The sequence below is a fragment of the Triticum dicoccoides genome, chromosome 2A (assembly GCF_002162155.2).
Source record: "Triticum dicoccoides isolate Atlit2015 ecotype Zavitan chromosome 2A, WEW_v2.0, whole genome shotgun sequence".
In the NCBI taxonomy this organism is placed as follows: domain Eukaryota; kingdom Viridiplantae; phylum Streptophyta; class Magnoliopsida; order Poales; family Poaceae; genus Triticum; species Triticum dicoccoides.
Genome location: NC_041382.1, coordinates 620,979,853 through 620,993,046, shown reverse-complemented (window position 1 = coordinate 620,993,046; position 13,194 = coordinate 620,979,853).

The window sequence follows — 13,194 nt, the reverse complement described above, 5'->3', positions numbered from 1 at the left end:
CTTTTCGATAAGTAAGAGTGTTGAACCCAACGAGGAGCAGAAGGAAATGACAAGTAGTTTTCAGTAAGGTAATGTCTGCAAGTGCTGAAATTGTAAGTAGCGAGTAGTTTGATAGCAAGATAATTTGTAACGAGCAAGTAACGATAATAGCAACAAGTATGCAGCAAGGTAGCCCAATCCTTTTGAGGCAAAGAACATGCCAAAACGGTCTCTTATGATAAGCAAAGTGTTCTTGAGGGTACATGGGAATTTCATCTAGTCAATTCATCATGTTGGGTTGATTTGTGTTCACTACTTTGATAATTTGATATGTGGGTGGACCGGTGCTTAGGTGCTGTTCTTACTTGAACAAACCTCCTACTTATGATTAACCCTCCCGCAAGCATCTGCAACTATGACAAAGTATTACGAATAAATTCTAACCATAGCATTAAACTTTTGGATCCAATCGGTCCCTTACGGAATAGCGCATAAACTGGGGTTTAAGTTTCTGTCACTCTTGCAACCCACCATCTAATTGCTACTCCACAATGCATTCCCTTAGGCCCAAATATGGTGAAGTGTCATGTAGTCGACGTTCACATGACACCACTAACGGAATCACAACATACATATGATATGTCTCCATCATATCTACTTTTCCAAACACTTGTGCCCTTGTTTTGGACTCTAACTTGCATGATTTGAATGGAACTAACCCGGACTGATGCTGTTTTCAGCAGAATTGCCATGGTGTTATTTTTGTGCAGAAATAAAAGTTCTCGGAATGACCTAAAAATCAATGGAGATTATTTTTGGAATAATATAAAAAATATTGGAAGAAGAATCCACGTCAGGGGCCCCACACCCTGTCCACGAGGGTGGGGGTGCGCCTACCCCCTGGGCCTGCCCCTTGCCTCATGGGCCCCTTGATGCTCCACCAACGTCCACCTTGACTCCATATATTCACTTTCGGGGAGAGAAAAATCTGGGAGAAGGATTCATCGCGTTTTATGATATGGAGCCGCCGCCAAGCCCTAAACTCTCTCGGGAGGGCTGATCTGGAGTCCGTTCGGGGCTCCGGAGAGGGGAATCCATCGCCATCATCATCATCAACCTTCCTCCATCACCAATTCCATGATGCTCACCGCCGTGTGTGAGTAGTTCCATCGTAGGCTTGCTGGACGATGATGGGTTGGATGAGATTTATCATGTAACCGAGTTAGTTTTGTTAGGGTTTGATCCCTAGTATCCACTATGTTCTGAGATTGATGTTGCTATGACTTTGCTATGCTTAATGCTTGTCACTAGGGCCCGAGTGCCATGATTTCAGATCTGAACCTATTATGTTTTCATGAATATATGTGAGTTCTTGATCCTATCTTGCAAGTCCATAGTCACCTATTATGTGTTATGATCCGTTAACCCCGAAGTGACAATAATCGGGATACTTGCCGGTGATGACCGTAGTTTGAGGAGTTCATGTATTCACTTTGTGTTGATGCTTTGGTCTGGTACTCTATTAAAAGGAGGCCTTAATATTCCTTAGTTTCCAATAGGACCCCACTACCACGGGAGGGTAGGACAAATGATGTCATGCAAGTTCTTTTTCATAAGCATGTATGACTATATTTGGAATACATGCCTACATTACATTAATGAACTGGAGCTAGTTCTGTGTCACCCTATGTTATAACTGTTGCATGATTGATCACATCCGACATAATTATCCATCACCGATGCAATGCCTACGAGCTTTCCATACATTGTTCTTCGCTTATTTACTTTTCCGTTGCTACTGTTACAATCACTATAAAACCAAAAATATTACTTTTACTACCGTTACCACTACTATCATATTACTTTGCTGCTAAATACTTTGCTACAGATATTAATTTTCCAGGTGTGGTTGAATTGACAACTCAGCTGCTAATACTTGACAATATTCTTTGGCTCCCCTTGTGTCGAATCAATAAATTTTGGTTGAATACTCTACCCTCAAAACTGTTGCGATCCCCTATACTTGTGGGTTATCAAGACTATTTTCTGGCACTGTTGCCGGGGAGCATAGCTCTATTCTTTGAGTCACTTGGGATTTATATCTGCTGATCACTATGAAGAACTTGAAAGATCAAAGAACCAAGATTTTTCCCTCAACTACGAGGGGAGGTAAGGAACTGCCATCTAGCTCTGCACTTGATTCACCTTTTGTTTTGAGTAAACTTGCGACACCTACACATGCTATTGATTACGATAGGTCGCATGTTATTGATGATGCCACTTCTGCTTTGCATGATATTTATGATGAAACTACTTCTATGCTTGATAATACTATGCCATTAGTGAATTTCTTGATGAACAACTAGCTAAGGCTAGAGAGAATGAAATTATTGAAACTGATAATATTGATGAAAGTGATGATGAAGATTCTCCCCCTAGATATGAATTGCCTGTTTTTCCTGAGGGTTATGTTATGGATGAAGAAACTGCTAGATACTTCTTAGCTTGCAATGATAGATCCGATCTTAAGAAATTATTAGCTAAGCTTAAAGAAAAGTCTTTGAATGCTAGAATGAAATATGACCCTGCTTTTGCTACTTCACCTATCTTTATTATTGATAATGATTATTATTTCTCTGTCGACCCTGAGATAATTACTTTGGTTGAATCTGATTCTTTTTATGTCTATGAATCTGGAAGTGTTGTGGCACATCTTACTAATTAAATGATATAGCCACCCTGTTTACACATGATGAGAAAACTCGCTATTACTTTATCCTTAAGTTGTTTCCGTTCTCATTAAAGGGTGATGCTAAAACGTGGTTTAATTCTCTTGATCCTGGTTTTGTGCGTAGTCCCTAGGATATGCTTTATTACTTCTCTGCTAAATATTTCCCCGCTCATAAGAAACAAGTTGCCTTAAGGGAAATATATAATTTTGTGCAAATTGAAGAAGAGAGTCTCCCACAAGCTTGGGGGAGGCTTCTCCAATTACTTAATGCTTTGCCTGATCATCCTCTCAAGAAAAATGAAATACTTGATATCTTTTATAATGGACTAACCGATACTTCCAGAGACCACCTGGATAGTTGTGCTGGTTGTGTTTTCAGGGAAAGAACTATTGATCAAGCTGAATTGCTATTGAATAATATGTTGACTAATGAAAATAATTGGACACTTCTTGAACCAACTCCTAAGACAACTCCAAAGAAAAGGGGTATTCTATTTCTCAGTCTTGAAGATATGCAAGAGGTAAAGAAATCTATGAAAGAAAAAGATATTAAAGTTGAAGATGTTAAGAATTTACCGCCTATTGAAGAAATACATGGTCTTGATAACCCAACACAGGTAGTAAAGGTAAATTCTCTCTATAGATTTGATAAGTGTGAAGTTCCATTTACTAAGTTTGCTAGCCAATGCTTGGATGAGTTTGATGACTTTATGGATAAACAAGAAAATTTCAATGCTTATGTTGGTAGACAATTGAAACGCTGATACACTTGAACACTTGAGTGATTATATGTCTAGAGTTAAAGGTGAACTTAAACTTATTAGTAAACATGTTTTTATGGTTACCACTCAAGTAGAACAAGTACTTAAAGCTCAGAATGATTTGCTCAATGAATTAAATAATAAGAAGAATGATAATGCTGTTAGAGTTATGACTAGAGGTGGTAAAATGACTCAGGAACCTTTGTATCCCGAGGGCCATCCTAAGAGAATTGAGCAAGATTCTTAGACAACTAATGTTGATGCACCTAGTCCTTCTAAAAGGAAGAAAAACAAAAATGATAGGACTTTGCATGCTTCTAGTGAACCAGTTGTAGACACAGCTGAGAATCCCAATGATATTTCTATTTCTGATGCTGAAACACAATCTGGTAATGAACATGAACCTAGTGATAGTGTTAATGATGATGTTCATGTTGATGCTCAACCTAGTAATGACAATGATGTAGAGATTGAACCTCCTATTGATCTTGATAACCCACAATCAAAGAATCAACATTATGATAAGAGAGACTTCGTTGCTAGGAAGCACGGTAAAGAAAGAGAACCATGGGTTCAGGAACCCATGCCTTTTCCTCCTAAACCATCCAAGAAAAAGGATGATGAGGATTTTGAGCGCTTTGCTGAAATGATTAGACCTATCTTTTTGTGTATGCGTTTGACTGATATGCTTAAAATGAACCCTTATGCTAAATACATGAAGGATATTGTTACTAATAAAAGAAAGATATCGAAAGCTAAAATTTCCACCATGCTTGCTAATTATACTTTTAGAGGTGGAATACCTAAGAAACTAGGACATCCAGGAGTACCAACTATACCATGCTCCATTAAAAGAAACTATGTTAAAACTGCTTTATGTGATCTTGGAGCTGGTGTTAGTGTTATGCCTCTCTCTTTATATCGTAGACTTGATTTGAATAAGTTCACACCTACTGAAATATCTTTGCAAATGGCTGATAAATCAACTGCTATACCTGTCAGTATTTGTGAGGATGTGCCTGTTGTGAGCAAACGTTACTATTTTAACGAACTTTGTTATTCTTGATACTCCCGAGGATGATAGTATGTCGATTATCCTTGGTAGACCCTTTTTGAATACTGCAGGGGCCGTTATTGATTGCAAAAAAGGCAATGTCACTTTTCGTGTTAACGGTAATGGGCATATGGTACACTTTCCGAGGAAACAACCTCAAGTCCACAACATCAATTCTATTGGAAAAATTTCAACAATCACTATTGGAGGTTTTGAATTTCCTCTTCCTACTGTCAAGAAGAAATATGATATTTTATTGTTGGGTATGTGCATATCCCCGTTGAGGTAACCTAGTGTTATTCCAAATTTCTTCGGTTTCATGTTATTCGAAATGAGTTTGTTAACAAGACCTGATCAACCTTGTTAGTGGATTCCTTTTGATGAGCATGAGATGGATGAAGTTAGAAAGCACAACTCTTTGTACCCTCCTTTTACTTTCTGTTATTTATATTAAATAAAGCAAAAATAGTATTTTCTGTCTGTTTTCTGAATTATTCATGCAATAAAAAATACCCCGAAGATAGAAGTTCTCCAAATGCCCTGAAAATCAAATATGATTTTTTCTAGAATATTTGAGAATATCTGGCACTGAGAACACAGCAGGGGGAGTAGCCACGTGCCCACGAGGGTGGAGGGCGCGCCCACCCCCTGGGCGTGCCCCCTGCCTCGTGGACCCCACGTGGGTCCCCTCCACTTATCCTTGCACCCACACACTTCGTCTTGCTCTAGAAAAAATCACTAGCCAGCTCAAACCCGAGTTCTTGCTCATATTACTGCCATTTTCGATCTCCTTGCTCAAACTCCTCTCACAAAACTGCTTTGGGGGATTGTTCTTTGGTATGTGACTCCTCCAATGGTCCAATTAGTTTTTGTTCTAGTGCTTTATTCATTGCAAATTTTTGCTCCTTAGGTGACCCTGTTCTTGAGCTTGCATGTCAAATTTATCTGGTCAAAAGTAGTTTTAATGCATGATATAGCCTCTAGGCACTTATAGGAGTAGTTGCTATCAATCTTGTTGAGTTTGGTTCACTTTTATTTTACGTTACTAAAAATTTCATAAAATTTCAGAAAAACATGAAGAGATTTTTGAGGGGCTCATCGAGCCGAAGCTCGAAGGATAAGCAAAGTGAAGAGAACAAGAAGCCCAAGTATAATCTCCCTCGTACCGCGGAGGTTCAGCCATGTGAATGGCCTTGTGATGTGTTCTTGAGAGTAGCTGGGATTCATGAAGATTTTTATCATTTGGCTGAGAATGCAGGCCTCACCACCTTCCTACACGTCCAGTGTGAACAGTACCTCTTACTCACCAATATCTTTGTGCAAAATTTTCATTTGCATGCTAGGAGATCACCACCTTCGGTGGAATTTTATTTATATGATGAGCATAAGGAGATGTCACTTTATAATTTTTGCCAGATTTGTTTGATACCCTTTGAGGGCAGCATAGAGGAACCACATCGTAATGATGTGGAGAGATTTATTGATATGATTGCTGTAGGGGAAACGAGGAAAGTTTCTGATGCGAGAATCACTAGCATATATACATTTTCCTGTTCTACGTTACTCTGCTATATTTGCTAGTAGATGCGTAATTGGTCGCCGGAACTGTGGAAACCTTAGTGCCACTGATATTGTTATTTTGCGCCATGCCTTGTTTTAGGATACTACTTTCTGTTTAGGCGCTATTGTTGCTAAACAGTTAAATCTGAACCGTACTAAGGGCCCCGTCCTCGGAGGCATCTTTGCCTCGCGCCTTGCTGCACACTTTAACATACCTATCAGGCATTATGAGAAAGAGGAAAAGTTGATGCCTCCTATTGCTCTAGGTTATAAGAGTATGGTAGCACATGAGTTTATTGTTAAGGATAAGAACAAGACACTCAAATATAATTTGATATTTAACAAAAAATATTGTGAGTTTATTACCTTGCCTGGGCCCTCTTTGTTCAACATATTTTCAGGCATATACCTTGTTCTGCTGGAGGCCATTCATGCCTACCGCAACCAGATGTCAGCTGTAGAGTCGGAGCCACCATCTGACCCTCACCGTCAGTCTGTTTATCAGTGGAATTCGGAGGAGATCGCCAGCCAGTGGCAATCTGAGGACCCTTCTCAGTACGACCCCAACTACACTTTTGATCCATGGGCATAGACCAACTTAGGCCAAAAGCCTAAGCTTGGGGGAGTACGTATCTCTCACCGACATTACGTTCATGTTCACACACTCATGCCAGTTGTCGGTGCTCATATTTTTTCATTGTATCATCCAGGCTAGTTTATTTTCTTTTTAAGCTTTCTTCTTGTGTGTTTGAAAAACCTTAAGAAAAACCAAAAAATAGTTGTAGCTTTTAGTTAGTTTACTTTTCATGCCTGTAGTAGTAGTAATTAAAAAAGAAAACCCAAAAAAAATTCGTTCTTCTCTTGCTTGTTGGGAGCTTTCTCGTGTAAATAGTTTTGTTTCTTTTCTTTCCTTTGGGGTCGAGAGGAGAAGACCATAATGAAAATGTTGGGTGGCTCTTATATGTATTATTGTTGATCTAACAAAGAGCCCATATTACCTTGTCTTCTCCCATGTATTGAATGCTCGCAAATTTCAGCTTAGTCCAATGCATGTGCACTATTATTATTATCCACACCATTCCGTCGTGCAAGTGAAAGGCAATAATGACGATATATGATGAACTGATTGATATGAGAAAAGTTGGTATGAACTCGACCTCTCTTGTTTTTGTAAATATGATTAGTTCATCGTTCCTGATTTAGCTTATTATGAAAGAAACATGTTTGCAATGACAATTAGAGATTGTAGTTGCTTATGCCATGCTTAATTAGCTAGGAGTTTATAATGGTTTACCTTGCGTGCCAACATGCTATTAAAATGGTTGTGATGTGGTATGATGGGGTGGTATCCTCCTTTGAACGATTTGAGTGGCTTGACTTGGCACATGTTCACGCATGTAGTTGAAACAAAATCAACATAGCCTCTATGGTATTTATGTTCATAGTGCATTATATCCTACTCATGCTTGCATTCAGTGTTGATTAATTTTAATGCATGTTCATGACTGTTGTGGCTCTCTAGCTGGTCGCTTCCCAGTCTTTTTCTAGCCTTCACTTGTACTAAGCGGGAATACTGCTTGTGCATCCAATTCCATAAACCCCAAAGTTATTCCATATGAGTCCACCATACCTTCCTATTTACGGTATCTACCTATCGTTCCAAGTAAAATTGTATGTGCCAAACTCTAAACCTTTAAATAAACATTATGTTTTGTATGCTCGAATAGCTCATGTATCGACTAGGGCTGTTTGTATCCTCCATGCTAGGTAGGTTATTCTCAAGAGGAGTGGACTCCGCTCCTCACTCACGAGAAAATGGCTGGTCACCGGGATGCCCAGTCCCATGCTCAAATCAAATAAAAATAATTGCAAACAAAACTCCCCCAGGATTGTTGTTAGTTGGAGGCACCCATTGTTTCGGGCAAGCCATGGATTGATGCTTGTTGGTGGTGGGGGAGTATAAACTTTACATTCTGCTTGGGAACCACCTATAATGTGTGTAGCATGGAAGATATCGAGATCTCTCGGTTGTTATGTTGACAATGAAAGTATACCGCTCAAAATATTATTCATCTCTATTTCAAAATCGAGCTCTGGCACCTCTACAAATCCCCGCTTCCCTCTGAGAAGGGCCTATCTATTTACTTTTATGTTGAGTCATCATCCTCTTATTAAAAATCACCAGTTAGGGAGCGTCGCTGTCATTTGCATCCATTACTGTTAGTTTACATTGAGTATGACTTGACTGGATCTCTTTTACCATGAATTACAATGTGTAATCAGTCCTTGATCTTTAAAGGTGCTCTGCATTTATGTTTTGTGGTCTCAGAAAGGGCTAGCGAGATACCATCTTGTTATATCATATTATGATTGTTTTGAGAAAGTGTTGTCATCCGAGATTTATTATTATTGCTCGCTAGTTGATTATATCATTGATATGATTAAACATGAGACCTAAATGTTATTGTGAATATGGTTAGTTCATAATCTTTGCTGAAAACTTGAATGTTGGCTTTATATATTTACAACAATAAGAGCAAACAGAGTTTGTAAAAGTTTTTCTTTATCACTTTCAGTTTATCAACTGAAATTCTTGAGGACAAGCAAAGGTTTAAGTTTGGGGGAGATGATACGTCTCCGTCGTATCTACTTTTACAAACACTTTTTCCCTTGTTTTGGACTCTAACTTGCATGATTTGAATGGAACTAACCCGGACTGACGCTGTTTTTAGCAAAATTGCCATGGTGTTATTTTTGTGCAGAAATAAAAGTTCTCGGAATGAACTGAAAAATCGACGGAGATTATTTTTGGAATATATAAAAAGCACTGGAAGAAGAATCCACGTGAGGGGGCCCACACCCTGTCCACGAGGGTGGGGGTGCGCCTACCCCCTGGGCCTGCCCCCTGCCTCGTGGGCCCCTTGATGCTCCACCGACGTCCACCTTGACTCCATATATTCACTTTCGGGGAGAGGAAAATCTGGGAGAAGGATTCATCGCGTTTTATGATATGGAGCCGCCACCAAGCCCTAAACTCTCTCAGGAGGGCTAATCTGGAGTCCGTTCGGGGCTCCGGAGAGGGGAATCCATCGCCATCGTCATCATCAACCTTCCTCCATCACCAATTCCATGATGCTCACCGCCGTGCGTGAGTAGTTCCATCGTAGGCTTGCTGGACGGTGATGGGTTGGATGAGATTTATCATGTAACCGAGTTGGTTTTGTTAGGGTTTGATCCCTAGTATCCACTATGTTCTGAGATTGATGTTGCTATGACTTTGCTATGCTTAATGCTTGTCACTAGGGCCCGAGTGCCATGATTTCAGATCTGAACCTATTATGTTTTCATGAATATATGTGAGTTCTTGATCCTATCTTGCAAGTCCATAGTCACCTATTATGTGTTATGATCCGTTAACCCCGAAGTGACAGTAATCGGGATACTTACCGGTGATGACCGTAGTTTGAGGAGTTCATGTATTCACTTTGTGCTAATGCTTTGGTCCGGTACTCTATTAAAAGGAGGCCTTAATATCCCTTAGTTTCCAATAGGACCCCACTGTCATGGGAGAGTAGGACAAAAGATGTCATGAAAGTTCTTTTCCATAAGCACGTATGACTATATTCGGAATACATGCCTACATTACATTGATGAACTGGAGCTAGTTCTGTGTCACCCTATGTTATAATTGTTGCATGATTGATCGCATCCGACATAATTATCCATCACCGTTCCAATGCCTACGAGCTTTTCATACATTGTTCTTCGCTTATTTACTTTTCTGTTGCTACTGTTACAATCACTATAAAACCAAAAGTATTACTTTTACTACCATTACCACTACTATCATATTAGTTTGCTACTAAATACTTTGCTGCAGATATTAAGTTTCTAGGTGTGGTTGAATTGACAACTCAGCTGCTAATACTTGAGAATATTCTTTGGCTCCCCTTGTGTCGAATCAATAAATTTGGGTTGAATACTCTACCCTCGAAAACTGTTGCGAGCCCCTATACTTGTGGGTTATCAACATACTATCAAAATATCGAACACATATCAAATTCACATGATTACTTGCAACATGATTTCTCCCGTGACCTCAAGAACAAAGGTAACTACTTACAAATGATAAACATGCTCATGATCAGAGGGGTATTAAATAGCATAATGGATCTGAACATATAATCTTCCACCAAATAAACCATATAGTAATCAACTACAAGATGTAATCAACACTACTAGTCACCCACAAGTACCAATCTATAGTTCCGGTAACAAGATTGAACACAAGAGATGAACTAGGGTTTGAGAGGAGATGGTGATGTTGAAGATGTTGGTGGAGATTGCCATCCCCAAGATGGGAGAGTTGTTGGTGATGATCATGACGATGATTTCCCCTCCGGGAGGGAAGTTCCCCCGGCGGAATCGCTCCGCTGAAGGGCAAAAGTGCTCCTGCCCAAGTTCCGCCTCGAGATGGCGGCACTCCATCCCGAAAGCCTTCTCCTTATTTTTTCTAGTTCAAAATGACTTATGTACCAGAAGATGGGCACCGGAGGTGGGCCGAGGAGGCCACAACCCACCAGGGCGCGCCTGGTGGGCCTGGCGCACCCAGGTGGGTTGTGCCCACCTGGTGGCCCCCTCTGGTAGTTATTGGCTCCAATATTTCTTATATATTTCATAAAAAAATCTTCGTCAAGTTTCATCTCATTTGGAGTTGTGCAAAATAGGTAGCCTGACGTAGCTTTTTCAGGTCCGGATTTCCAGCTGCCTGAATTCTCCCTCTTTGTGTGTACCTTGCAAACTATGAGATAGAAGGCATTAGAATTACTCCAAAAAGCATTATTATGGATAAGAACATTATAAATAATAGTAAGAAAACATGATGCAAAATGGATGTATCAACTCCCCCAAGCTTAGACCTCGCTTATCCTCAAGCGAAAACCAAAATCGAAAAACATGTCCACATGCTTTGAGAGACAGGTGTCGATAAAAACAGAATACAGACATAGAAGCATCATGTTGATTATTTTAACAGCAACAAATTTAAACATAGGACTTTTATCATAGAACTTGCATCATATACTTCTCATGGATAAGTAACAGTTCATCACATAATCGAAGTATATAGCAAAAACTCTATTAAAACCAACAAACTATGTTCTCAGCCAACTTTGCAACTACAATTCATCATCTTTTCAGGAAGAGTCATGTGTTGGAGCCTTTTAAGCAAGTCCACATACTCAACCATCGTATAGTCTTCTATGATTGCTAACACTCACCTCGTACCCATGAGCAAAAGTCTCAACCGGACACATAGAAAGATAGGGGCTTATAGTTTCGCCTCCAACATACTCACCTCAAGGGTGATGTCAACAATAATAACTCATGCTATCTATATTCAACTGGACATATGTTCCTAGATCTTTCCTCACCACATGATGCTTGCCAAAAGAGAAAATAAAAAGGAATAGAAGGAAAACTTTGACTCTTTGCATAAAAGTAAATACATAAAAGTAAAAGATATGCCCTTCGCAGAGGGAAGCAGAGGTTGCCATGCGCTTATTTGTTTGCATGCTCAATCCCTTAGTGCAAGAGAACGTCATGTTGTATTGCCCCTTAAGATGACAACCTTTATTATGCAGTCTGTCGCTTTTATTCTTTGTCATCCAAGTTCGTACAACGCTCAATTTTCTCTTACACTAAATTTTCTCGCATATTTAGAAGCAATTTTTATTGCCTTTTTGCACCGATGACAAATTACTTGAGGGATCTTACTCAATCCCTATGTAGGTATGGTGGACACTTGAAAAAGATTTGGGTTTAAGGGTTTTTGGATGCACAAGTAGTATCTCTACTTAGTGCGGATTTTTTGGCTAGCAAAGGTAGGGGGAAAGCACCACATGTTGAAGGATCAATGACAATATGACTTCTATGTGAATATAAACAAACATAAACCATTAAGTTGTCTTCCTTGTCCTACATAAACAATTTTGGCATATAATATTTTGATGAGGCTCACAATCACAAAAGATTTCTAGGATAGTATATATACATGTGAATCTTCTCTTCCCTTATTGATTCTTTCATGAGTTGCATCATTGACTAATGCTATGTTTGTCAATCTATAATAAAATTTACTACTTATACTTTTCCTTATGTGGTGCCATCACCTACCATAGGGTTAGTACATGATCTTATTGATTTATTTCCTTTCTTTTATTTGTTTACTTTCTCTTTTTCTTTCTTTCTTATTTGTTTTCTTTATTTGCAACATGAAAGTAAGGAAAGCAAAAACTCATACTAAACTTTATTATATAATTTGCACACAATTACAAGGATAGATCACTAAGAAAAATCTCAAAGAAGAAAGGATCGAACTAAACTTTATTTCATCTAAAGCAAAAAAATCGAACTAAGATAAGTAAAAGCAAAAGGATAGTGGGATGATAAGATACCGGGGCACCTCCGCCAAGCTTGGCGGAACCCAAGGGGAGTGCCCATGCCCGATACTCAGTTCTCCTTTGGTGGTGAAGAAGATGGTGGTGGTGATGAAGAAGATGCCTTGTCCTCAGATTTCCATGGCAGTGGTCCACCATCATAAGAGGAAGAGTGAGTCTCATGGGTCCTGCAACTAGCAGCCAAACTCATAACTATAAACCTCGCCTCATATTCAAAGACTTGGTTCTGGAGGTCATAGATCTGGCTTTGGAGGAAGATGATTTTCTCGTTGAAGGTGAAGACAATGTCCTTCATGGGCTTGCCATCCACCTTGAGATCACGGGAGAGGTCCGTGATCATGAGGTTATTGGCATGGAGTCCACGCTCCACCATCCCCTTGCACCGAAAGACATCTTGCTCCAAGACTTCAAGCCTAGCCTCCACGGTTCCTGTCCCCTTGGGTCAAGGCACATCGTGAAGGTGAAGCACCCCCTCATGCATCTCAATGACCTGAGGGTGCTACACCACCTCCCGCAAATATGGGTTGATGACGTTCTTGAAGAACTTGTCCTTGGAGGAGCTAGAAGCAGCCATGGTAGACGGGATCTGACAGAGAACATCAAGGAAAAAGAGAATAGAGGATTTTCTCTGCGATACGGTGGTTAACATGT